At 38.0% G+C, this 24,705-nt stretch overlaps 1 pseudogene; it reads right to left on the bottom strand.

Annotated features, from left to right (window-relative positions):
* Window positions 1-3,181: 3,181 nt before the first annotated feature.
* On the bottom strand, window positions 3,182-24,106 carry LOC110576978 (annotated as a pseudogene).
* Between the last annotated feature and the right edge of the window lie 599 nt (window positions 24,107-24,705).

Here is a 24,705-nt window from a genome sequence, read left to right as displayed (position 1 = left end):
AACACCTGCTCAAAGAATACTTAATCTCTCCTTAATTAGGTTTTGGCAGTACCTTAAGCTGAGTCAACAATAAACCAAAGAATATGCCAAGTTTATTTTCAAGTCATGTTCTTCCTATTTAGGTTTGTAATTATGTCTCTACTACCTGAGAACTGGGCACCTTACCCTCTTGGGCAATGCCTTTCCTGGCTATGACCCTGCTGCCAAGAATGACCTAAATCTCAAAACAAGTGCCACAAATTTGAGAGGGATAAAATTAAGATGAAGGAATTAAGCTGTAAAATTTTTGACTTGCAGGTATCAAGTAGTAAATGGGACTTCTTTGGTAGTCAGTAGATGCTCTACTGACCTTTTAAAATCACTTCATATAGTTGGTAGCTAATTCCTCCTGTTAAGATCTGCAGAGCTGAGAACTAGAACTCCAGTAAATGGCATCCCAGACAATTAGCTCTTGTTCTTCTGTATAACCCTGCAGTAAAGTGTGCTAGACCTGAGCACCGGCCACCACACTGGCATTCTACAGTTGAAAGTGTTGCACTAAGAGAAATAGGCACTGAATGTTTACACATCAGTTGGATAATTTTTTTTTACAGAAAAACAATGATTTAATTTAAAAATTTTTTCATTGTACTGCAGAGTGTCCTGCCTTGTTATTGACATACAACAAGTAATTGTATATATGGTATAACTGACATACAGTGTTAGCTTCAGGTGTACAACATAGTGATTTCACATTTATATATGATGCAAAATGATCACCACAATGTCTGGTTATCACTAGTCATCATACAAAGTTGATACAATATTATTAACTACATCCCTCATGCTGTACATTGCATCTCCATGACTTATTTTGTAACTGGAGGTTTGTACTTCTTGATCCCTTGCACTCATTTTGCACTCCCCAGCTCCCCTCTCTTCTGGCCACAATCAGGTCTATGTATTTATAAATCTGGGTTTTGCTTTGGTTTGTTTTATTTTTTAGATTCCACATACTTGTGAAATCATATGGCATTTTTCTCTGACTTGATTCCACTTAGCATGATCCTTAAAGGTCTACCCACGTTGTCACAAATGGTAGGATTTCATTCTTTTTTATGGCTGAGTGGTATTCCACTGTGTATATATACATTACATTTTTATCCTTTCATCCAATAATGGACATTTGGGTTGTTTCCATATCTTGGCTATTGTAAATAAAGTAGCAGTGAATGTGAGGGTGCATATATCTTTTTAAATTACTGTTTTTGTACCCAGTAGTGGAATTGCTGGATCCTCTGGTGTTTCTATTTATTTTTTGAGGAATCTCCATATTGTTTTCCATAGTGGCTGCATCCATTTACATTCCCACCAACAGCACACGAGTTTCCCTTTCCTCCACATCCTCACCAACATTTATTATTTTTGTTTTTTTAATAATCGCCATTCTGACAGGTGTAAGGTGATATCTTATTGTGGCTTGGATTTGTATTTCCCTGATGATTAGTAATGTTCAGCATTATTTCATGTGCCTTTTGGTTATCTGTATGTCATCTTTGGGAAAAAAATGTCTATTCAGATCCATTTTTTAATCAGTTTTTTGTTTTGTTGGGTTATGTGAATTTTTAAATATATTTTGGATATTAATAGGTTTATGATTTACAGATATTGTCTCCCATCCAGGTGGTTGCCTTTTTTGTTGTTTTTGATGGTTTCCTTTGCTGTGGAGAAGTTTTTTTAGCTTGATATAGTCCCACTTGTTTATTTTTGCTTGTTTTCCTTGCCTTTAGAGACAGATCCAAGAAAAACCACTAAGCTCAAAGAGCTTACAGCTTATGTTTTCTTCAAGGAGTTTAATGGTTTCAGGTCATACATTCAAGCCTTTAATCATGAGTTATAGGAATCCAGTCTCATTCTTTTACACATAGCAGTGCAATTTTCCTAACACCATTTATTGAAGAGACGTCCTCTCTCTCTTGTATATTCTTGGCTTCCTTGTCATAAATTAATTGACCATATATGCATGGGTCTATTGCTGGGCTCTCACGCATCTATGTTCTGCTTTTGTGCCAATACCAGCTGTTTTGATTACTATAGCTTTGTAGTTTAGTTTGAAATCAGCATGATACCTCTTGCTCTGCTCTTATGATTGTTTTGGCTGTCCTGGGTATTTTGTGATTTTATACAAATCTGAGAATTATTTTTCTGAAAAATGCTACTGGAATTTTGATAGGGATTGCATTGGGTCTTTTGATTACTTTGAATAGTATAGATATTCCATGCTCATGGATTAAATAATATTGTTAAAGTATCTATTTGTATCTTCAATTTCTTTTATCAGTATCTTAAAGTTTTCAATATACAGATCTTTCTTGGGTTAAATTTATTCCTAGGTATTTTATTCTTTTGATGCAATTGTAAATGGGATTGTTTTCTCTATTTCTCTTTCTGATAGTTTATTAGTATATGAAAATGCAACAGATTTTTATTATTATCATTATTATTAGGTAAGTTCCATGCCCAGTGTAGAACCCAATGCGGAGCTTGCACTTATGACCCTGAGATTAAGACTTGAGCTGAGATCAAGAGTCAGATGTTCAACTGAGTGAGTCACCCAGGCGCCCTGTGTATTAATTTTTTAACAGTAATAAAATATACTTTCCTTTGTTGATTCAGAGGGTCATAAAAATTATTGCTAAAGTAGATATCAGGCAAACAAAAAGGTGCTTTAGAAGTCCAGTTACCTTGGAGTTTACTTAAACTAAGAGAAAAAGTCATAATGTTTTCATGCAATACATTCTTGGTTCTTTAAATAACAATTGTGACACACAGCAGAAAGAATTGTGGAATGCTGTACTTACGATCCATACAAAACACCAACATTTTGGATTATACATAATTTAGGGAAATATCTCAAACACTTTTGAAATACTGTAGTAGCCAAAGAGGCATGGCTTAGGTGGGCATAGGAATGCAGTTTAGAAAAAAAGTATCACACTGGAACTACTCAATTTCTTCAAAATCACTGAGCAAGAAAAGCAACATTGAACTCCCGTATTGATTTTACACAACGTCTGTGTAGTACCCTGACTTGAAGAGCAAAAGTTAAGACTCTCTGCCTCTATTTTTGGTAAACAACTACATGGTAAACTTATATGACATTTCCCTTGGGATTTTACCTGGGAGTGGCCTTTTTAATTTTTTATTTAAAAGAGGGCAGCTTTGGCACTTTTATACTGATGTCACCAATGTTAATATTTCTTGGGATCTCAGGAAGATTCATATTCTCTACAGGTGATAGAGCATGGGCCGGAGCTCCCTCTAAGCCAGCCTCGGATTTCTCCAGTTTATTTTGTGCATCAGTTTGTGTAACAATCGCATCCAAGTTGGTCTCCATCACCATTTCTGGAAGAGTATTGTGAACCTTGGGGTGCCTGGGTGGCTCAGTTGGTTAAGCGTCAGACTCTTGGTTTCAGCTCCATCATGATCTCAGGGGCCTGGAATCGAGCCCCTTGTGGGGCTCTGTACTCAATGGGGAGTCTGCTGAGGATTCTCTCTCTCCCCCTGCCCCTCCCCCTGCTCACATTCTCTCTCTCAAATAAATCTTTAAAGAAAAAGAATATAGTGAACCTTGTCTACATGGAAAATTAAGTCCAGTTCAGAGACATATTCAAAACACTGGTCTAATGTTTCCACAAATACTTGAACTAGATCCAAAATGCCAAGTTCATTTTCTGAAGAATCCACACACAAGCCAAAATATAATGTTGTATAATGTTTGTAAACCAGTTTGTTGTCAGATTGTCCAATTAACAATACTCCTTGTAGGAAATTACCAATGTTTTCATCCCTTAGATAGCAAATGGAACATCTCACCGATGTTTTGCTGTTATATATCTTCCCAGTAGGGCTGGTCGAGCTTGCCGAGCCACAGCTTTCCGTGGTTGTTGAAGATGAGTATCATCCTTATCCCGGATGAGCTGGGCTGACTGGGTGGGGGCCGGTGTGTGAGCCTTCCCTGGGGATCTTGCCAGCAATCCTTCCCCACCTGTAGTGTATTAATTTTGTATCCTACAACTTTGCTGATTTCATTTATTAGTCCTAACAGGTTTTTTTTTTTTTTTTTGGTGGAGTGTTTAGGGTTTTCTATGTATTCTGTCCTATCACCTACAAATAGCTAACAGTTTTACTTCTTCCTTTCCAATTTGTGTGCCTTCTATTTCTTGTCTAATTCCTATGGCTAGGATTTCCAATACTATGTTGAATTAAAAGGGTGAGAGTGGGCGTCCTTGTTTTTGTTCCTGATCTTAGAGGAAAGGCTTTCAGTTTTTTACCATTGAGGTTGATATTAGCTGGGGGTTTGTCACATATGGCCTTTGTTATGTTGTGGTACGTCTCCTCTAAGAGAGTGTCCATCATAAAAGGATGTTGACTTTTGTCATACCTTTTTTTTTTTTTTTTGCATCTACTGAAATGGTGATGTGATTTTCATCTTTCATTTTGTTACTGTGGGTATCATGCTGCTTGATATACAGCTCTTGAACCATTCTTGCATCCCTGGAATGAATCCCCTTGATCATGATGTATGATCCTTGTAATATATTGCTGAAATTAGTTTGTTAGTATTTTGTTGAGGATTTTTGCATCTGTGTTATTAGATACATCCTTGTCCGGTTTTGGTGTCAGGGTAATGCTTGCCTCATAAAATAAATTTAGAAGCATTCCCTACTTTTCAATTTTTTGGAGAAGTTTGAGAAGGATAGGTTTTAAATCCTCTTTGAATGTATGGTAGAATTCACCAGAGAAGCTGTCTGGTCCTAGACTTCTGTTCGGAGATTGTTGATTACTAATTCAATCTCCTTACTAATAATTGGTTTCTTCAGCTTTTCTATTTCTTTATGATTCAGTCTTGGAAGATTGTAAGTTTCTAGGAATTTATTCATTTCTTCTAAGTTGTCCAACTTGTTGGCATATCATTGTTCATAGTAGTCTCTTATTTTTTGGATTTCTGTCATAGTTGTGACTCCTCTTTCATTTTTTTCTTTTGAGACCTTTTTTCCTTTGGTGAGTCTAGCTAAAGGTTTGACAGTTTCGTTTGTTCATTCAAAGAACCAGCCTCTTAACTTCAATGATCTTTTCTGTTGTTTTTTTAGTCTCTATTTTCACTCTGATCTTTATTACTCTTTGGGCTTCATTCTTTTTTTTTGTTTGTTTCTTTAAGGTGTTTCCTTATTGATTTTCTGTCTGGACGATCTATCCATTGAATGCAAGTGGGGTGTTAAATTCCCCTGCTATTACTGTATTGCTGTCAGTTTCTCTCTTAGGTCTGTTAATATTTGTTTATACGTTTTGGTGCTCCTATGTGGGAAGAGTGTATATTTGTAAACATTATAGCTTCTTGCTAGATTGACCCTTTTATCATTATGTAGTGCCCCTCTTTGTCTTTTTTTTTTTTGAGTCTTTGTTTTAAAGTCTATGTTGTCCAATATGTGTATAGCCACACTAGCTTTCTTTGTGTTTCCATTTTCAAGGAATATCTTTTTTCCATCCCTTTGCTTTTAGTCTGAATATGTCCTTCTAAATTAAGTCTCTTGTAGGTATTATATATATGTGTCTTTTTATCCATTCAGCCATTTTATTGTTTTGATTGGAGAATATAATCTATTTACATTTAAAGTAATTATTGACAGATACGTACTTATTCACATTTTGTTAATTGCGTTCTGGCTGTTTTTATACCTCCTCTGTTCCTTTCTTTTTCTTTCTCTCCTCCCTTGTAGTTTGATGACTTTTTTTAGTGTTATGTGACTTGATTCTTTTCTCATTTTCTCTTGTGTATTTAATTTTTTGCTTTGTGGTTACTGTGTGAAGTTCATATATTATCCTATGTATATTATAACCGTGTATTTTAAGTTGATAGAAATTTAAATTTGAACACATTCCAAAACTACATTTTTACTCTCTTCCCCCATGTTTTATGTTTTCAATGTCACATTTTACATCTTTTCATTTTATGTATCCCTTAACTAATTATTGTAGTTTTAGTTAATCTTAATAGTAGCTTTATAAATGACTAATCCATTGCCTTTACTATGTTTATCTTTTCCACTGTTTTACTTTTGTATGGTTTCTTGTTATTAATTAGTTCCATTTCTTTTCAGCTTAAAGAAGTTCCATAACATTTGTTGTAAAGCCAGTTTAGTAGTGATAAACTTTAGCTTTTGCTTATCTGGAAAACTCTTTATCTCTCCTTCAATTCTGAATGATAACCTTGCTAGGTAGAATATTTTTGGTTGCAAGTTTTTTCATTTCAGCACTTTGAATATGTCCTGCCACTCTCTTCTAGACTGCAAAGTTTCTGCTGAGTAATCTATTGATAGTCTTATGGGGTTTCCCTTGTATATAATAATTTCTTTTTCTCCTGCTTTTACAATTGTCTTTAACTTTGGACATTTTAATTATAATGTGTGTTGGTGTGGTTCTCTTTGGGTTCATCAATTTTGGAACTCTCTGGGCTTCCTGAATCTGGATATCTGTTTCCTTCCTAGGTTAGGGAAGTTTTCAGCCATTATTTCTTTAAACAAATTTTCTGCTCCTTTCTTTTCTCCTTCTGGGATTTATAATGCAAATATTCTGCTTGATGGCCCGTAGATCCCTTAAGTTACCTTTGTTCTTAAAAAAATGGTTTTTCCTTTCTGCTGCTCTGTGTGAGTTCTCTTGCTTTGTCTTCCAACTCACTGATTTTTCTGCTTCATCCAGTCTTCTTTTGAACCCTTCTAGTGTATTTTCAGTTCAGTTATTGTATTTTTCAGTTCTGTAATGTCTCTTTAGTACTTTCTTGCATTTTCTCTCTTTGTTGAAGTTCTCAATGTGTTCTTTCTTCTCCCAAGATCAGTGAACATCTTTATGACCATTGCTTTGGAATTCTTTATCAGGCAAATTACTTATCTTTGTATCATTAAGGTCTGTCTGAGGTTTTGTTCTTTCATTTGGAACATATTTCTCTCTTCTCATTTTACTTGACTCTCTCTCTTTTTGTTTCTGTGTATAAGGTGAGGCAGCTACCCCTGTGTTGAAGGAGTGGCCTCATGTGGATGATGAAGCTTCTCATTTACCCTGCTCTAGCTCTTGGTTGTCTCTCAAAACCTTCGTGATTGTCTAAACTTCTTGCTTTATTTTTGATATATCTTAATTGTTGAGGGTGTGCTGAGACCTATATGAAGTGATCATTCCAAGGGGAGGAATCTTAGCCTCTAGTTTCAGGCTGATTGGAAGCCAAACTCTCAAGCAGCAGCTTTTAAAGTATGCAAATAAATATACCATCCTATGGGGCCACAGTTGTAAACACTGCTGGCCTCTAGATCAGGATATCTGGAGATGTATCCTGGGCAACAGTTGTAAAAAAAAAAAAAAAATTGGGGAAGTGTAGAAATAAGCATAGAAACTCCTTTCTGTGAAGTCTCATCTCTCATCAAATTGTAGCAAGGCCAAAAGGATATGCAAAGATTGTTTCTCCCTGATTATCTTCCCTGGGAGCACTTCCTTAGCTTCTAGACGTGTAGGAAACCTGAAGCCTGTCTCTCAGGCTGAAGTTCCAGGCTAAGTAAATAGGCCTTTTCATAGGAAGACTGGGGTTGTGTTTCAGTCTACTGTCTGTGTAGTGCCCTGGGTATGATGGCCTGCCAAGAACAGTCTTTCCCATTGTTACTTTCTGGTGCAGCTCAGGAATGCCCATCCCCTTGGCCACCAGAGCCAGACAATCAAGAATATCCCCTGTGTGAATTGTGCTTGCCTTTTGCAAGGTGGAGGTAGAGGGGCAAGGCTCACTCACTGGCTTCAGAAAGGAAGTGGGAAAATGTCTTGATGTCCTTCTGTGAGCTTCAGGAATGCAGTGAAAGAGTACCTTACCTCTGTGCATGCACTAGCTTTAGGTTGGGGGTAGACGAATGCCATGTTTGCTTCCACTCACCAGCCCTGGCCAGGGAGTAGGGGATGTTACAACTTCTCATATTTGTTGACTTCAGGGAGCAAGAGAATGCTGTGATGGTTCATACTTGCCTGCCCCAGCCAGGAAGCAGGAGAGTACTGGAACCATACATGTTCTCTGACTTTAGCAAGGCAGCAGGATAGTGGTGTGAATGCCTGCCCCATCCTGTTTTAGCAAGGTGGCAGGAAGTGCCATGTCTAAGCTAGCTTATCTATGTTAGCAGCAAAATTGGCACCCACCAGTGCTTCCCTCTCTGGGGATAATTTCAGCCATAACCCATTCTTCCAGTAGATGCTTCTAGATTAGCATATGCATTTCTTTTACATATAGCCTAGGTGCTTTTCAAACTGCTGTTTTCCTCTGGGGTGATACTGTATGCAAGCCCTTCAGAAAGGGAATTTCAGTTTCCTTGAGCACTTTGGGACCTCTGGATATCAGCCCTGTTGGTTTTCTAAGCTAGGTGTTTTAGGGGCTCATCTTTGTCGTCCAGATCCCAGGGGTTGGGGTGCTTGATATGGGGTACAAACACCTTGCTCTTCCAGGAGAAATACCAGAGATCCCTCCCTCTTGTGTGTTGCCCCACTGGGTTGGGATTTTTGGTGAGACCATCTCTGTCTCTCCTACTCGTCTCAATGTGGTCTTTTTGTTTTTTGTTGTGGAGAAGCAGTTGATGTAGTTTTCAGATCTTTTTCAAAGGAAAATGATTCATATGTAGCTATAGATTTGGTGTGTCTGTGGGAGGAGATAAGTTCAGGATACTCCTACGCTGCCATCTTCTGGATAGTATTTTGGTTATGGGGTGACAGCTGACTGATGTGGATGCTGGCATCAGCTCTCTGCTGGTGAGACATTTGACCCATCAGGCTGTTGTACAATATTAGGTTATCTTACTGCAGTATTTGTTCACATCTCTGCACAAGTCAGAGTCCTTATATGTTTATAAAACTTCTGAGACCTGAAGTATATAAAGGAAAAAGGAAAAAAAAAGTGCAATAGAGGTCAAATAGACATATCAGTGCCTTGGGAGAAAATATTTGGAGTCTTAATCCTAATGCCTAGGATTTAAAAGAGTAACTTGCTGAAAAGTACTCAATAAAGATAATGTCTATGCATATTTGGATATTTTTTTTCTCTTTATGGCATGATACTTTGCCACTCATACTATTTAGTCTCTTTTCAAATGCTAGCCTATCAAGTAGGAGGAAAGTGAACTTCTCACCTGGGCAGGATCAAAAGTATAATGCCTTTCAAAATTTGCAGAATCTAAATAAGATGGTAGCAGTGAGTTGAGTAAAATACAGGTAATGTCGAGGGAAAGATCTCTTTAGAGAAAAATTTACACCTGGCTAAAATGAAAGCTTTGGAGTTTCAGAAGGGAAAAAAAGAGTAGCTACAAAGAAAAAAATGTCAAACATCAATGTTGCTTCTCTTTTTAAATTTGTATACACTTATTTTTAAAAATGATTTTTTGTTACTGAGTTCTATGAATTTTGATAAATACAAAGGATTGTGTAAATGCCCCCAAATCAAATCCCCCCAAATTCTCTCCTTGCTTCCCTTTTGAAGTGGAACATTCCCCACAGTCTGACCCTTGGCACCTGCTGTTCTCTTCTCCACCTTTATCGATTATATGCTAATAGTATCGCGATCCAGAAAACAAACCGCCATTAACAACTAAAGTCTTAAAATACTTCAAAAATTGAATTTGACTTTAGGTAAATATTTTTGCAGAGATGTATTATAGAATGAGAAATTTAAAAAGCTTTCAAGCATAAGACACCTAAAATTCTAAGGTAGAAGTTGAATAAATGTGGATTTGTGGCAAAAAAGAGAAGTATTTCTATCAAAGCTTTTTCATGCCAACTTACAATGGAAAACTTCAGGCGTCAACTTAAAAATGGGAGTGGGTGCCTAGTAATTCAAAATTATTTTTGAGAAATGTGAACAAAATGTTGAAGACCAGTCAAGTAAAAGATTGGTCCTTCTTTGAAGAATTGCTTCATCAATCTCCCCTCCAAACTAAGATCCTTCCGTTTTCCTTCCATACTACCCAGCATTTCTCCTCTTAAAAAGTTTAATCACTTGTAATTAGATATTCATTTAATAATTAATGTCTTCCATGGATGTTCAGATATATTGCTTTGCCAATTCAATTTCTAGATTTAGGACCAAAACTGGGATCCTTGAGGACAAGGACCACATCTTTATATTCCCAAGGCCTGGTACTGTGCTTAACATATAATAATTTGCAAAAAGTGTTTTGTTAGATGATGAATAAAGTTGGGAGAGGAGGATGTTATGAATCCCGTAAAGAGTCAAGGGAGAACCTTGTCGGCACCATGGTGGAGTTGGCTAACTGTCCACCAAAATTTCTTGCTCACCCTCTCATAACTTGGAGTTTTTGTGAGGAGGCAGGGACTCCTCTTGGGACTACATTTCCCAGACCATTGCTAAGGGGATGTGGACAGGAAGATGCCTATAATTTCTGGGCCTGCTTTAGTTTTGAATGAAGTCATCATGCCTTCTCTGTTCTCTTTCCCCTTCCACTGATGGGATGGAGTGGTCTCCCAGGCCCTGGGGGATGGCATATACATGAAATATAAACATTTGTAGCATTGAGCCTTTGAAAATTGGGGTTTGGTAAGTTGGTTAGAGCGCTAGCCTAAGCACAAAATCCCGGTGTTTTTCCTGCCTAAGGGAAGACCAGATCCATGTCTGTTTAGAAATAACAGGCATACACACCTGCCTCAGCAACAGTAAAGAAGGATTGGGATAGCCAAACCTCCATTGAATAAATGAATAAGATTTAGTGGCTTAGAAACTTACCTATTTCAACTAGGAGCTCTATCAAAAGAGTAGATTGAAATTAACAAAACAAAAAACATATGCAACAAAACAACTAGCCTAAACAGTAGGAATCCAAACTATGGTGTTCCTGAGGGAAAATAGTCAAAAGAAGAAGAAACATCAAAATAGCTTTTACATTTGTTAAAAAGAAGTAGGCAGTAATTGTCAGTGAGGACTTTGTGCCTCATAAGTAGGGAGCAAGGGGCAGACCAGACAGTATTGTTGAAAGTCTGAACATTTCTCCTGTGTTGATTAAATACTGTGAAGGTCATATTTCTACTGCTCAACACATGCTTCCAGGCTTTGGGGAGCATGTCTAAATGCAACTTTGAAAGTCCCCTTCCTTCCTTTTCTTCCTTCCTTCATTTAAAGTAGGAATTGAGTAAAGAAAAAAAAAATTGCAGTTGGGCATTTAAAAGCTGAGAGCATCTTTCTGGCTCAGATGAATAATGGTCCATTCCATATACTTTGAAAAACTGAGCCAGGGGAATGAAAATGATTTCCACACTCTTCCATATTTCATCCAGTTGGTCAAGAAACAACTATTTACAATGGGCAAAGTGCTGTGGGGAATGACACAGTTTGTCCTTAGTAAGCTCATAATACATGTGTGTTGGGCGGGTGATACAGATAGAGGGGAAGACAAGCCTGAGCACAGAGAGTTAAGTGATGCAGCCATCTAGGACAGCTCTGTGACTTTATAGAAAAACTCAGTCTCAGGAGGATTGTTTTGTCTGAGAAAGAGGGTCAGGACTAACTGGCTTCAAGGCAACTTACAAATGCCCCTGGGAAGCTGACATCTTAGCCACTTGGGATTACAAAAGGCACTGAAATGGATTTTCCTGCAAAAGTATGGCTGATTGTGAGGGTATGAGCAATAGAAAGAGTTTCTGCAGTCTAAGTTTGCTAAGCATAGATGAAGCTGACAGCTTCAATTCATGCCCCTGGAAAACTTGAACTGAGGGTACTGAATGTCACTGCTGAGCTCTGGGAGATGGCTTAGCTGGTTTTCATGAACCATGTCCCTGTAAATATGTGAAGCACAACATTGGGTCAGGGTGACATGCTTCATTTGCCAGGTGCTGCTTTGTTCCTTGCTTTCTGATATTTGGAAACATACAACATATTGTATCCTGTTTCACCAAGAAAAAAAAAAAAACACCATTGCATAGCTGGGTAAAGGACACATGTGAGGAGGAGGAATTTTTGACTTCAGCAGAAGGACCTGGTCAGGATAATTGTTGACTATTGTTAGGTTGAGGGGTCCACCAAAACCCAGATTTAGTCATCACATCTTCCCAATTTTCTCTATTTCTTTGCTTTTTTAAAAAAGGGTCTTTCTTGGGCGCCTGGGTGGCTCAGTTGGTTAAGCGACTGCCTTCGGCTCAGGTCATGATCCTGGAGTCCCGGGATCGAGTCCCGCATCGGGCTCCCTGCTCAGCAGGGAGTCTGCTTCTCCCTCTGACCCTCCCCCCTCTCATGCTCTCTCTCTCTCTCTCATTCTCTCTCTTAAATAAATAAATAAAATCTTTAAAAAAAAAAAGGGGGTCTTTCTTTTCAATTACCTAACCCATGTCATATGTAATCATCATGCCTGAAATTAAAGGTATGTTAATTAAATGCCTTGAGAGAGAAAAATTAGGTCCGTAGGGAACTCAGAGAAAAACTAATTCTGAATGAGAGTGATCAGCTGAGACTTTAAGGAAAAGATAGTAATTGATCTTGACTTTGAAAAATAGGAATTGAAAAAAAAACTTCACTCTGTATAACACACATACAGAAACATGCACAAACCTTAAGTGTACAGGTAGATGAGTTATTTTGAAGTAAAAGTAAAACATTTTGAGAATCTTAAAGTCATCATGCGTCCTTCCAGTTACTGTCGCTCCTTCCTCCTTGAGAGTAACAATTATCCTGACATTTAACATCACAGACTAGTTTTATCCATACCTGAACTTTATATAAAAGTATAATTACACAGTATGTATTCTTCCATGTTGGGCTCTTTTGTTCTAACATTTTGTTTCTAAGTGTTGCATATTGTAGCTTTTCATTAATTTTCATTGTTCTGTGGTATTCCATTTGATGTATTTACTGCACTTACGTACCTGAATGTTAATGTAAGCTTGTTTCCACTTGCATTTGGTTCTTACAAATAATGATGCTAAGAGTATTTCTTGTACATGCTTTTTGATGTGCAGATATATACATATTTCTTGAGTATGTATCTGAGAATGAAATGATTGGGTCATAGAGTATGCATATGATTAACTCCACTTGGTATGGTTATTGAATAGATTTAACAGCAACAAACTGTGGGGAAGAGAATTAGAGACAAAAAATTTCATGGTGAGGAGGCAGAGACATGAAACAGCCTGTCATGCTCTAGGACCAGGAGTGTGTTCGGGTCGCTAGAGTTTTGAGTGTATGAGGGCTACACTAATAGATAAGTCACACATAGGGAGAAGAATATGGAAAGCTTGAATAGCTTTCTTGGAAATTGGAACTTTGTTGTAAGTAATGGGAAGTCCTCAAAGAAGCTGAGGTAGGAGAGTGACAAGATCAATTCTGTGCTTTAGGAGGAGTCAGTATGGACTGGCTCAGGGTAAGGTGGAAGATGAGATTCTGACTTAGGGTATTGAGGATGGAAATCAGGAGCTATCTAGGAGATAGAATAGCTGAAGTTCCTATGAGTAAGTGTTGCCTCTTTTGCAACTCAGGGCCCTTTTTCTGACTTCTGGAACTCTGAAATTGCTGGGGTTTTTGTTGTTGTTGTTTTGTTTTTGTTTTTATTTTGTTATACCTTTCCCTTCTTTTTAACAACTATTGCTATGTACTTCTGTTAGCGTTCCTTAATTTATTTACTCTTAGTAAGATTTTTATTCTAATAATATGAGCTGCTGTGGTTTTAAGTAGAGATGAGTTGCGAGTAAAAGATAGCTGAGGATGGATAATTGTATATCTGTAAGGAATGTTAGGTATAAGCAGGGGGTAACCAGGAGCCTTTGAGCTTAAATAGTACTCTGTAAGAAATGCTGTCAAAAGATGCTGAAAGACTTTATGATTTCTAGTCCACACACCCAAATATTGGGAAAAGCCCTGTCGATATGTGGTACTCTGTTTATAATTTTAATAGGAAAGGCTTCACAGTCTAAGAATAATTTGTATGAAACCATATTAACCATTGATCACCAGAAGACCAATTTAATCTGATTGTTTTATGATGGTATTAGCACACTGTTAAGGGGACCAGATGGGTCAACAAAGAAGTACATAATTATGTGGCAAAGAATGAATTCTGTCAATCAATTTTTTCTAGCAGCACAACAAAATACATTAACACCACTCCCCCTCCCCCCCCTGCCCCGTGTCAAAGGCTTGACATTACCCCTGTTTTTCAACACAAATCTGCCATCATTTAATAGCTTTGGGGTTTGGGCTCAATTAGTTTCAATCTTTGTGGTATGAGCCTGAAACCTAGGCAGAGGCAATCACAATAAATATTTGGTAGACTCCAGAAGAATAATTGTATTCCCTAGCTACAAGCAATTAAGCACTAGATGTATTCCTTGTAAAGCTTTGTAAATGCAATGAAAAACATGTTTTAAAAGACAAATAATTAAATGGCTTCTTTCTTTGTTGGCATTTAGGTAAAAGAAAATTAAAGCTTGTTGTTTTACCTAGGAGGAAAAGATATTTTCTGCTGTAAAAATTATGGTTTATATATAACCTGCTGATAATCTTTCAGAAATCAAGAGAATAGGGTAGATGCCAGAAAAAAGATGGGCAATGGTCCCAAATTTCAAGAGGATAAAAAGAATGGCTTTCACAAACTGCTGGGGAGAAGCTTAATTTCAGTTCCTTCCTATCTTCTAGAATGCAGTATTAATGTTAGATTTGGAAATACTGTCCGATCCTCTCCCATCACAATAACCTGTTCTGCAACATCCAAAAATATACCCATTATTTATATAGAGAGGAAATGACAACAGAATTGAAAGTCGTGTGGTCATTAGGGCCTTGTAAAATGAGCAGGCTTGGACATACACCTAATGAAAGACATTTTGTCAGACTTGCTTGAATTTTTATATATGGATTTAAAGTAGGAAAGGGAGTGGACATTTGAAGAATCCCTTTAATATTATTTTCATCTTTACAATAGTTCTATGAAATGGATACTTAGAGCATAAAATTAAAAAAAGAGGCTTCAAGAGATCATTTAATTCCTCCAAGATCATTTAAATAGTAAATGGTGAAAAATAGATCCGTTTGATTTTTTTTTTTCCTCTCTGATATCTCTGTATTGATATTATTCCCCCTGCACTGGACTCAGCCCTGTGCCTAATGCAACCCTATCCAATTATGACATGTGTCTTCTGCATGAATAACTCCTGTGATGGGTAGCTCATTACCTATGATTTTACAGCTTTTTCTTTGCATTGGTTTTTCTTTAAATTATCTGATTACTTTTCCTAATCTCCTTTTGGTTGCCCTTTATCTTCAACCTATTTCACAGATGTGTTCCTTCCTTAGTACACCTTCTTTCAATCAACATACACTCCCTGGAGTACTGTGATACATACATGGCTTCATCTAACACCTGTATACCAATGATTCTCGCATTTAAATCTGGGACCTGGATGGCTGTTCTGAGGTTAGTGTATCATGATATAGAATCATGTGGGCATGATATTGGATCCTGAAAGTCAACTTGATCATTTGGCTAACAACCTTCCTACAATTTCCCCAACTCTAAGTCTGTTACACTTTCTGTAATTCCACTCTGATCTCTTTCTACCCATATGCTCAAGTCAGAAACACAGTGGTTGTCACTTCCGTCTGCCTTTCCTCCCCACATCTACTTGATCATTAATCCCTGTTTTGTTTTGTTTTGTTTTAAAGATTTTTGTCAGAGAGAGCACAAGCGGGGCGGACCGGCAGGCAGAGGGAGAAGCAGGCTCCCCGCTGAGCAGGGAGCCCGATGGCGGGACCTGATCCCAGGACCCCAGGATCATGACTTGAGCCAAAGGCAGACGCTTAACCAACTGAGCCACCCAGGCATCCCAATTCCTGTTTATTTTTACTGAAATGTTCACATCTTTTCCCTTCTTGCCACTTCAGCTGCCCCCAATTCAAACCGACTCACTGCCAAAATTACTGCTCAGCCTCAGGAATTTTCTTTAGAATGGTTTATGTAAAACATGTACTTTACTATGTCCCTTTCCTTTCTAAACATTTTCCACATTTCTGTCTTCAGAATAAAATGTCTTAGCATGGGATAAAAGAACATTCTTCTAATTGAGCCACTTCCTTTTCCTATTTTCTTTACTAGTCACTGGGCATAGGTATTGAAGATAATGTCCTAATAGCTGAGTATTGGATGTTCCTCAAAATGAAAGCATATATGAATTCTTCAGAAAACTTAAAAAAAAAAAAAAAAGGTCTCTGGGTCTCATCCTAGACTGGCAGAATTAAAGCACCTTGTCTTTGAGTCTGTATTTTAACAAGTATCCCAGGTGATTCTGGTACAAGTTTGTACTTGGGAACCACAGTTGCAATAGATAAGAGGGAAATGACCTTTTAATGACCTCACAGTGTGTTAGGGGTGTTAACACCAGCATACTTGTAACAACTAGGACATAAAATGAGGCAGATATTAAGAGAATGAGAATATAAGGAGTACATTAGAATTTTGCTGTTGGAAATCAAAGGCATTTGGAGAGTACTAGAAGCCGTTTTTTGTGGTTTTTTTTGTCAAGGAAAACTTTGTGAAAATTAGGTCTTGGTTCAGTTTCTTCGAGCTACATTCTCTGCTCTGATTTGAGTCAGGACAATGTGTATTCCCGAGATTTGTTCTTTTAACATTAGGAATTCTGCAATACAGTTGCAGAATTGTATTCAGCTCTTCAAGGGAAAAGCATACTCAAGCGTTCAAAAATAATTTCTTAGCAGGGAAGTGAGAGCCGATGGCCATAAGGTCAGCCTACAGGAGGAGATGGTGGTGACAGACTTATAGGATGTGTCTCTTTCCTGGGCTGCTGGCTCTCAGAGATGGCATGAGAGTAAGTAAGCCCCCAAATCTATCAATTCTCTTATAGTCATCCACACACTAGGCTGTTCAGAACTCTATGTCCTCAGTAAAAAATGCTTGTATTCCCCACGCACTTCCTTGTATCTTGCCTATCATTCAAGCTGTACCTGAAAACCCCAGTCTATTCTAGCTCATACTAATCCTTTTTAGGATCTGAATGAACAACCATTGCCATTCATAGTCATCGTCGTCATCCCCTTTTCCTCTTAACATTCACGAAGCTTAGGTTGCAACAAGCATTGGGTTAAACATTTACATAAAATGTCTAATTGTCATGGTAATCCTCTACACTCAGTATTTTTATCTTCATTTTACAGTTGAAGGCTTAGAGAAATATTATCAATTGTCCAGTCACAGAGCCAGTAAGTGGCAGAGTAGGGGTTGGAACCCATGTCTCAATGATCCCAAGTCCAGGACAGCTTCTTCATAATCATTTCATGTGTGTTGTTTTGTTCTTCCTCCTCCAGGTCATTGTAGACTCCGCAGAGGAGATCCTTGAACAGGAATCCATGTGGTGATGACTGTTCTTTTGCAGATTCGTTCTCAATATTCCTCTTCTTACCTCTGTGTCTCTGGAGGCTGGTTTCTGTGAACTTGCATCATCCAGAACTCCCTTGACCTCTGCCTTCCTGCTGATTGGGCTTAGCCAGTAGGAGTCAGGAGAATGGAGGTAGGAGACGGGGAGGAGAGGTAGCCCAGGTTATTTCTTCCATCAAAGGGAACAAGTTCTGCAAGAGTCTGAGTAGACAGATATATATTTTAACCTCCTCTTATTCATTCCAGAGCCAACATCACCACATTCCTTAGTCTACATTCTTAATATAGTTAAAATCCACCTCCTCCTCTCTCTGATGCTACTGATTCTGTTTAGACTCTCATTGTCTATCATTTGGACAATTAAATTGCAGCAGCTTCTTAATTGGTTTCTTCAGTTCTGGTCTTGCACATCAACACTGCTGCCAGATTGAGCTTTCTTTTTAATTTAAAAAGTAAGTAGATGCTTGTTGGGAAAATTCAAATAATATATTTATAAAGTTAAAAGTCCCCTCATCACCCCAAAATCGTTCCATGGTGGTAACTACTGAGGCTGTTTTGAACATGTTCCTTTTTTCTATGCATGTAAACCACATACAAACACCTATAGGTTTGTTTATAACATTGGTATATTGTACATGTGGTTTAGCAATTTAAAATACCATACACAAGATTTAGCTTTTAGAAACTAAAATCAACAATATTAATTCATCATATTATCTCCTCTACCCCTTAAAACTCTTCAGTGGGTTTCTTATTTTTAAGATGAAGTCCAGTTGCTTTCATATGACAGCTGATGAATCTTTTCAGAGTCTCCACCTTCATCTCTTCCCCTGTTCTCCTCTTCACCCTGTGGCCCACCCACATTGAAGTGCTAACTGCTCCCTAAAATGCCTATGTGCTTGATGCCCTCATTTCCTTTCTGTGTACTTCTCCATTTACACAAATTTTTGAATGTATCTTCCCTTGCCTAGTAGATTTTAAGCCCATCAAGAAAAGAGCATGGAGACCAGTTTACAGTTCCTGGCTTTTGAAACTTCTAGAAAGTATAGAGACTCTGTATAACAGTTTAATTTTTATTGCCATCATCCATTTCCTTGATTTCTCTGTTTTGAGTCATAAACTAGTTAGTGGAAGTAAGGTAAACTGTATTTGGAAAGGTGTGTCTCTGAATGTCATGCCCCACTCCCTAAATGTTTCTACCGCTGTAAATTTGTTTAAAAATATCTGATTGCAGAAGTCTTAGTAATTTTCTATAACCTAGATGCCAGAAAATTAATAAAACTAATTAGAATATCATACATTAATTATCCCTTAAAATTCTGATATAAATTTTTTATGCTTAGAAATTCTTTGCTTAGTAATTTTGATCTCTCTTGTGTCTTAAATGTATACAATAGAAAACAATAAGATAGGTAAATACAAATTAAAACCATTGGTATTTATACATGTCATAAATACTATAAACTCAGATGGCAAAAAGAGTGGACACACACAGACTCTTCCTCTTAAAATAGTCTTGAGTATACATTTCTGCCTTTTAAAAAATAACATAAAGACATGAACAGATATTTCTCCAAAGAAGACATACAAATGGCTAACAGATACATGAAAAGATGCTCAACATCACTTATTGTCAGGGAAGTACAAAGCCAACCCACAATGAGATACCACTTCATACTGGTCAGAATGGCTAAAATTAACAAGACAGGAAATAAGAAGTGTTGGATAGAATGCGGAGGAAGGGGAACCCTGCTACATTGTTGGTGGGAATGCAAACTGGTGCAGCCACTCTGGAAAACAGTATGGAGGATCTTCAAAAAGTTAAAAATAGAGCTACCCTACAACCCAGCAATTGCACTACTGGGTATTGACCCCAGAGATACAAATGTAGTGATCTGAAGGGGCAGATAAACAACCAAGTGTTTATAGCAGCAATGTCCACAATAGCCAAACTATGGAAAGAGTCCAGATGTCCATCGACAGATGAATTAATAAAGAAGATGTGGTATATGTGTGTGTATGTGTGTGTGTATACACACACACAATAGAATATTACTCAGCTATCAAAAAGATGTGAATGGAACTGCTGGAGGGTATTCTAAGTGAAATAAGTCAGAGAAAGACAAATACTATATGATTTCACTCCTATGTGGAATTTAAGAAACAAAACAGATGAATATACAGGAAGAGAAGGAAAAATAAAAACAGAGGAGGCAAACCAAAAGAGACTCTTAACTATAGGAAACAATCTGAGGGTTGCTGGAGGGGAGGTAGGTAGAGGAATGGAGTAAGTGGGTAATGGGCATTAAGGAGGGTGCCTGATGTAATGAGCACTGGGTATTATATAAGACTGATCAATCACTAACTTCTATCCCTGAAACTGATAATACACTATATGTTAACTAAATTGAATTTATTTATTTTAAAGAGATATTTATCTATTTGAGAGAGCGAGAATGCATGAGCAGGGGTAGGGGCAGATGGAGAGAGGAAGGGAGTGAGAGAAGCAGGCTCTGGCTGAGCACGGAGCCTGATGTGGGGCTTGATCCCAGGACCCTGAGATCAAAATCAAGAGTTGGACGCTTAACTGACTGAGCCACCCAGGTACCCCCCATATTGAATTTAAATAAAAAATTAAAACAAAAACAATAAAAAGCATAGGGATACCTGGGTAGCTGATATAGTAAGTCTAAATCTCCTTATTTTGGAAGTGATAAGATGGCTGGAAGACCAGTTTGGTGAAACTATGACTCATACTTTACTAATTGTGGGAGTACTATGGGGTGCTATGAAGAGGGATTAAGTTATTTTTATAAATTTTACCTTATAAGGGAATATGTCTGATTTGGTTCAGAGAGTACATAATATGAACATGATTAATAGTTGAACACAGTCTAGTAGTAGTTCTTATTGATACTTACAGTTGAGTTCTTTAAATGAAAACTGACCAAAGGATATTTGTAGAAAAACTCACTTTCTAGGAATTTCTGGTTGAGAATAGGGGCAGTATAAATGTAACCTCCAAATACTTAACATTAGAAAGAATTTAGAGTGTTTACAGTCTACTTTCTAGAATGTTTTATAGTAATAGCACTTCAAAAGCCATTGTAATCAGTAAAATTTCCTTAGTGAGATGCACTTATTAGATCTTGGGTATACTCAGGATGTGTTTCTCCTTGTTGGCAGAAGAGGAATTGATGAGACCACTGCTGTTGCGCTGTCCAGTCCTGAGAGTATTGGAGACAATCCCTATGGTTCACAATGCCGATCAAATTGGCAGTGAAAATAGCCCTGAAGAATTAGCTTGTGAGCTGTGGTCGAAAACTAATAGATCTGTCTACTCAGACTCTTGCAGAACTTTTTCCCTTTGATTTCATACAGTTTCAAGTCCTTATGTGCTAAGGGATATAGGGATAATAAAATGAATAAATGATATTGGCCAGATAGCAGTTAATCTTTAGGGGTGAGTGGACTCTCACCTTACAGAGAAAGGTGTAGGGGAAGGTTTCTAGACAGCAGAAGCAGCATGCCTGAAGTTAGAGTGTGACATTATTCTGACTTACAATTACATGGTATGATCACCACCCTTACCTGGGAAGAACAAGGAAGATGGAGACAAAGTCGAGGAGACTTGGATGCTTGCCCTATTGTGCCATTAACTAACTATGTAATTCCTGTTCCCCAGGCCTTATATGGATGAACTGTTTGCATGTGTATGCATATGCATGTGTACATGTATTAGGGTTTGGAATTAAGGAGTTCAGCCATTTCATCTCTAAGGTTTCTTCTAGCTGTCACTTCTAGGAGCAATAGTACATGAACTAAGATCTGTTCAGGATCTCATAGAATTGATGGTGACCATGATAATGGTTCATGTAATAGTTAATGGTTAACAATTCTGCCTGGAGAGTGGAGTCATCCCAGTGGTCTGTGGGCAGCAGTGACTAGATGGCCATCACACCTCCGATTTCAAAAATACTCAGTGTTTTCTGCTCAACAGGGCTAGTAAATGTATGTTTGGTTAGTTTTGGCATCCATGCATGGTTGCTTCCCCCCAGGAGGCCATATGAATTTCTCTTTGTGATATGACTTTGTATGGACTCTGAATTTAGTGAGGATAAGGTGGAGAAAGGGAAATCTGCAAGTTCTGGATTATTTTCTCCTGGGCCTAGGCTTGATTTCTTTGTATATTATCAACACAGAACATCTTCAGCCAAAAGATGCTAAGTCAAGGTAAAGGAGCCTCTGGAGTAGTGCACTCTTATTTTATCCATGACTTGTCCTGCTCTAAATTTTTATCAATGTCTTATAAATTTATGTAGAAGATATGCTTATTATACTTCAAATAAAAAATGAGGATCACCAACATTATATATTCACTTACTCCTACATGTTTACTCCACATCACTCAGACCACTTGCTATTAACTGGCCATGCAACAGTTTTCAGCCAATGGACTGTGAGCAATATGTTTATGAGGTGGTGTGAGACTCTCTAGTTCTCTTGTATACTACTACAGTGATTGTGGAGGCTTGAGATTTTACATGGTCCAGCTTGGATCCCTGAATGACTGTGCAGAGTAGAGCTCCTTGCTAACCATGTTGGATAAATGTGAGCAAGATATAGACATTATTGTATTAAGTCACTGAGATTTTAGGGTTGTGTAGTTTCTGTAGGCTAGACTGTCCTAACACACATAAATAAAATAATTAATATTGCAGATGATCCCTAAAGCTCAAAACACATGTGAAATTGGGTATGCAGGCCAAAGTTACTCAGAATGAGTAAGGGATGGCTTGGTAGTAGCTCATATAAAAGGTTATGGGAGGGGGCATGATTAAAGAAGATAAATTACAACATACCTGTGGTCTTCAAATATTTGAGAAGTCATCATAGAGGGATCAGCTTGTTCTGGGTTACTGTAGAGGGCAGAAACAGGGCCAATTTGAAAAAAATTAAAAGAGGTACATGGACTCACTATTACAAACTATTTTATCAGTTTGAGCTCTTCATAAGTGGATAAAGATAACCTTTAAAATTGCAAGCTTACGAACAGCTGAAGTAGTCATGCTGAGGCCAGAAGCCCAAGAATCAGAAATTCTCTATGATGAATTTCTTCACCACATAAAATTTTGGTCCGTAAAATCCTCCCAGGGTTAAGATTCTATTATCGTTTTACATCAGTAATGATCAGAATATCAGTACATGTGTTTTGGGATAGGATATGTTTTATTATTTACCCAGAAAGGGCCTTGACTTGTAATAACTTCTCTATAATTTTGTGCATCTCTTTGTGATGAGGGTATGGATGCTTCCAGCTGCCATAAAACAAAATTGTATCAGTGATGATTTGGCTAGACTAAGTTGGATAAGATCAGGAAATTAGAGCAGGGGTTCCCAAGCTTGGTCCAAAGATAGTGTTGGCTGATGAATAAACATCTGAGTATTTTAATAAAAATACTGATTCATAGGTCTTGCCCCTTGAAAATTTAATTTATAGGTTGGGTGTGGTGGTTCAGGAATATGTATTTAAGTTCTCCTGGTTATTCTGATGGGCAGTATGATTGGGACTGGTGTTCTATAGAACTTACTTCCTTCTCTGCTTTTGTGGGTGTTTTATTCTTTTAGGTTTATTTTATTCATTTCGTAGAAAAGATTTCTTTTGAAATCCCCTGGCCTATCTAAACTGAACAGAGGGAAAGGGGATTTCTCCATACAGTAGTCCATGTGCATATGAAGAGAAACATAAACTAACTGGAGCTATGAGCAATGGTGGCAGAAGCAGCCACATCAGCTCCAGAATTAGGGTTGAAAAGGGAGTCACAAAGGTTCTGATTCTCAGAACCTGTCTCTATCGTGCCCATCAGACTCCTCATCTTGTCACCATTTCCTTAGTGTGTTGGGACAAGCATAGGAACTCCTTTAGTTGGCAACCAGAGGGATTGGAAGCTGTGTAGTCGAGCATCTTTTTCCAGCAAAAATTTGGGGGAATCAATTGAAAGTGACCAGTCAGGCAATTGAGCCTAGGTTGCATTTCGGTGGTATCAATCAGAGATCTCCGTTGTCTCTTAATCTTGCGGCCCTTGTGGCATCTGGCTGTAACTGAGTTCAGAGCTGCCTGAGGCAGCATAGCAGAGGATGAGCTGCTGAGGGAGGGCCTGGCAAGATTCCCTCTCAGGAGAGAGGATAATCAGAGCCTAGGTCTGTGCAGGGAGCCCTTAGCAGAGTGAATACTGATGCTTAATTGAGACCCCTTCTCAAGCTTCCTCTTCATCCTGCCCTCTCTGCAAAAATTGGCTGCATCCACTAGGTACACGAAGTCTTTCCATGACTGTCTTTTCCCCGGATGGTAATTATTTTTTAACCGGTTGAGGTAACTACATAGTCATTTGTGTCTGGGGCTAAGTGTCCTGGCCTATTTTCAGTACATATCTCTCTCTTCCTATAATTGTCACAGACTTAAATGAGGCTTGAAACACTCAACTTCCTGACCTCTCTAAGACTTTGATGTTGGTTGCCTGATAAGACAGTTTGCACCCCCTAAGAATGAAAAGTAAATTTCTGGTGACTGCTACCTGCCCCCGAATATTTTCTGTAAGCTCTAACACTGCTATTACATTTGCTTCAGCTAATACTCTGTCCTTTGGATCCTTGTGGTAGCCCATCGTCCGTTCCAAAGTTTTAGTTAACTGATCTGTTTGGGAGGGTGAATCAAAGCCTCAGGTAAATCTAAAAATTTAGAATTTTTATTTTATTTATTAGAGCGCGTGCGAGAGAGCACAAGCAGGGGCAGCGGGGAGGGAAACAAGCCATAAGTGATTCCTAATGATAGAGAACAAACAGGGTCGATAGAGGGAGGTGGGTGGGGGATGGGCTAGCTGGGTGATCGGTATTAAAGAGGGCACTTTTTGTGATGAGCCCTGGGTGTTGTGTGTAAGTGATCACCGAATTCTACTTCAGAAACCAATATTACACTGTATATTAACTAACAAAATTTAAACAAAAACAAAAAATAACTTCTATATTCAGATAAATGAAGTATTACTATAATAAGTAACATCTCTTCCCAGCTACAGTGCATGCCATATGTTGAGGGTGGATACATAGAAAGTAAATTAAGGTCTTGACTTTTGAGGAGATTGTAAAATATAGTAAAGCCTTGATTAACCATACTCTAGCTTCTAAAAATCGTAATTAATTATTTTTTCTTTTATTGCCTTTCTCGGGAAGGAGACATGTCCCGTGGAAACAAATTGGTATCATA

Source organism: Neomonachus schauinslandi, chromosome 14 (genome assembly GCF_002201575.2).
Source record: "Neomonachus schauinslandi chromosome 14, ASM220157v2, whole genome shotgun sequence".
NCBI lineage: Eukaryota > Metazoa > Chordata > Mammalia > Carnivora > Phocidae > Neomonachus > Neomonachus schauinslandi.
Note: the sequence above shows the minus strand (reverse complement) of the source record. Positions and strands in the feature narration are given on the sequence as shown.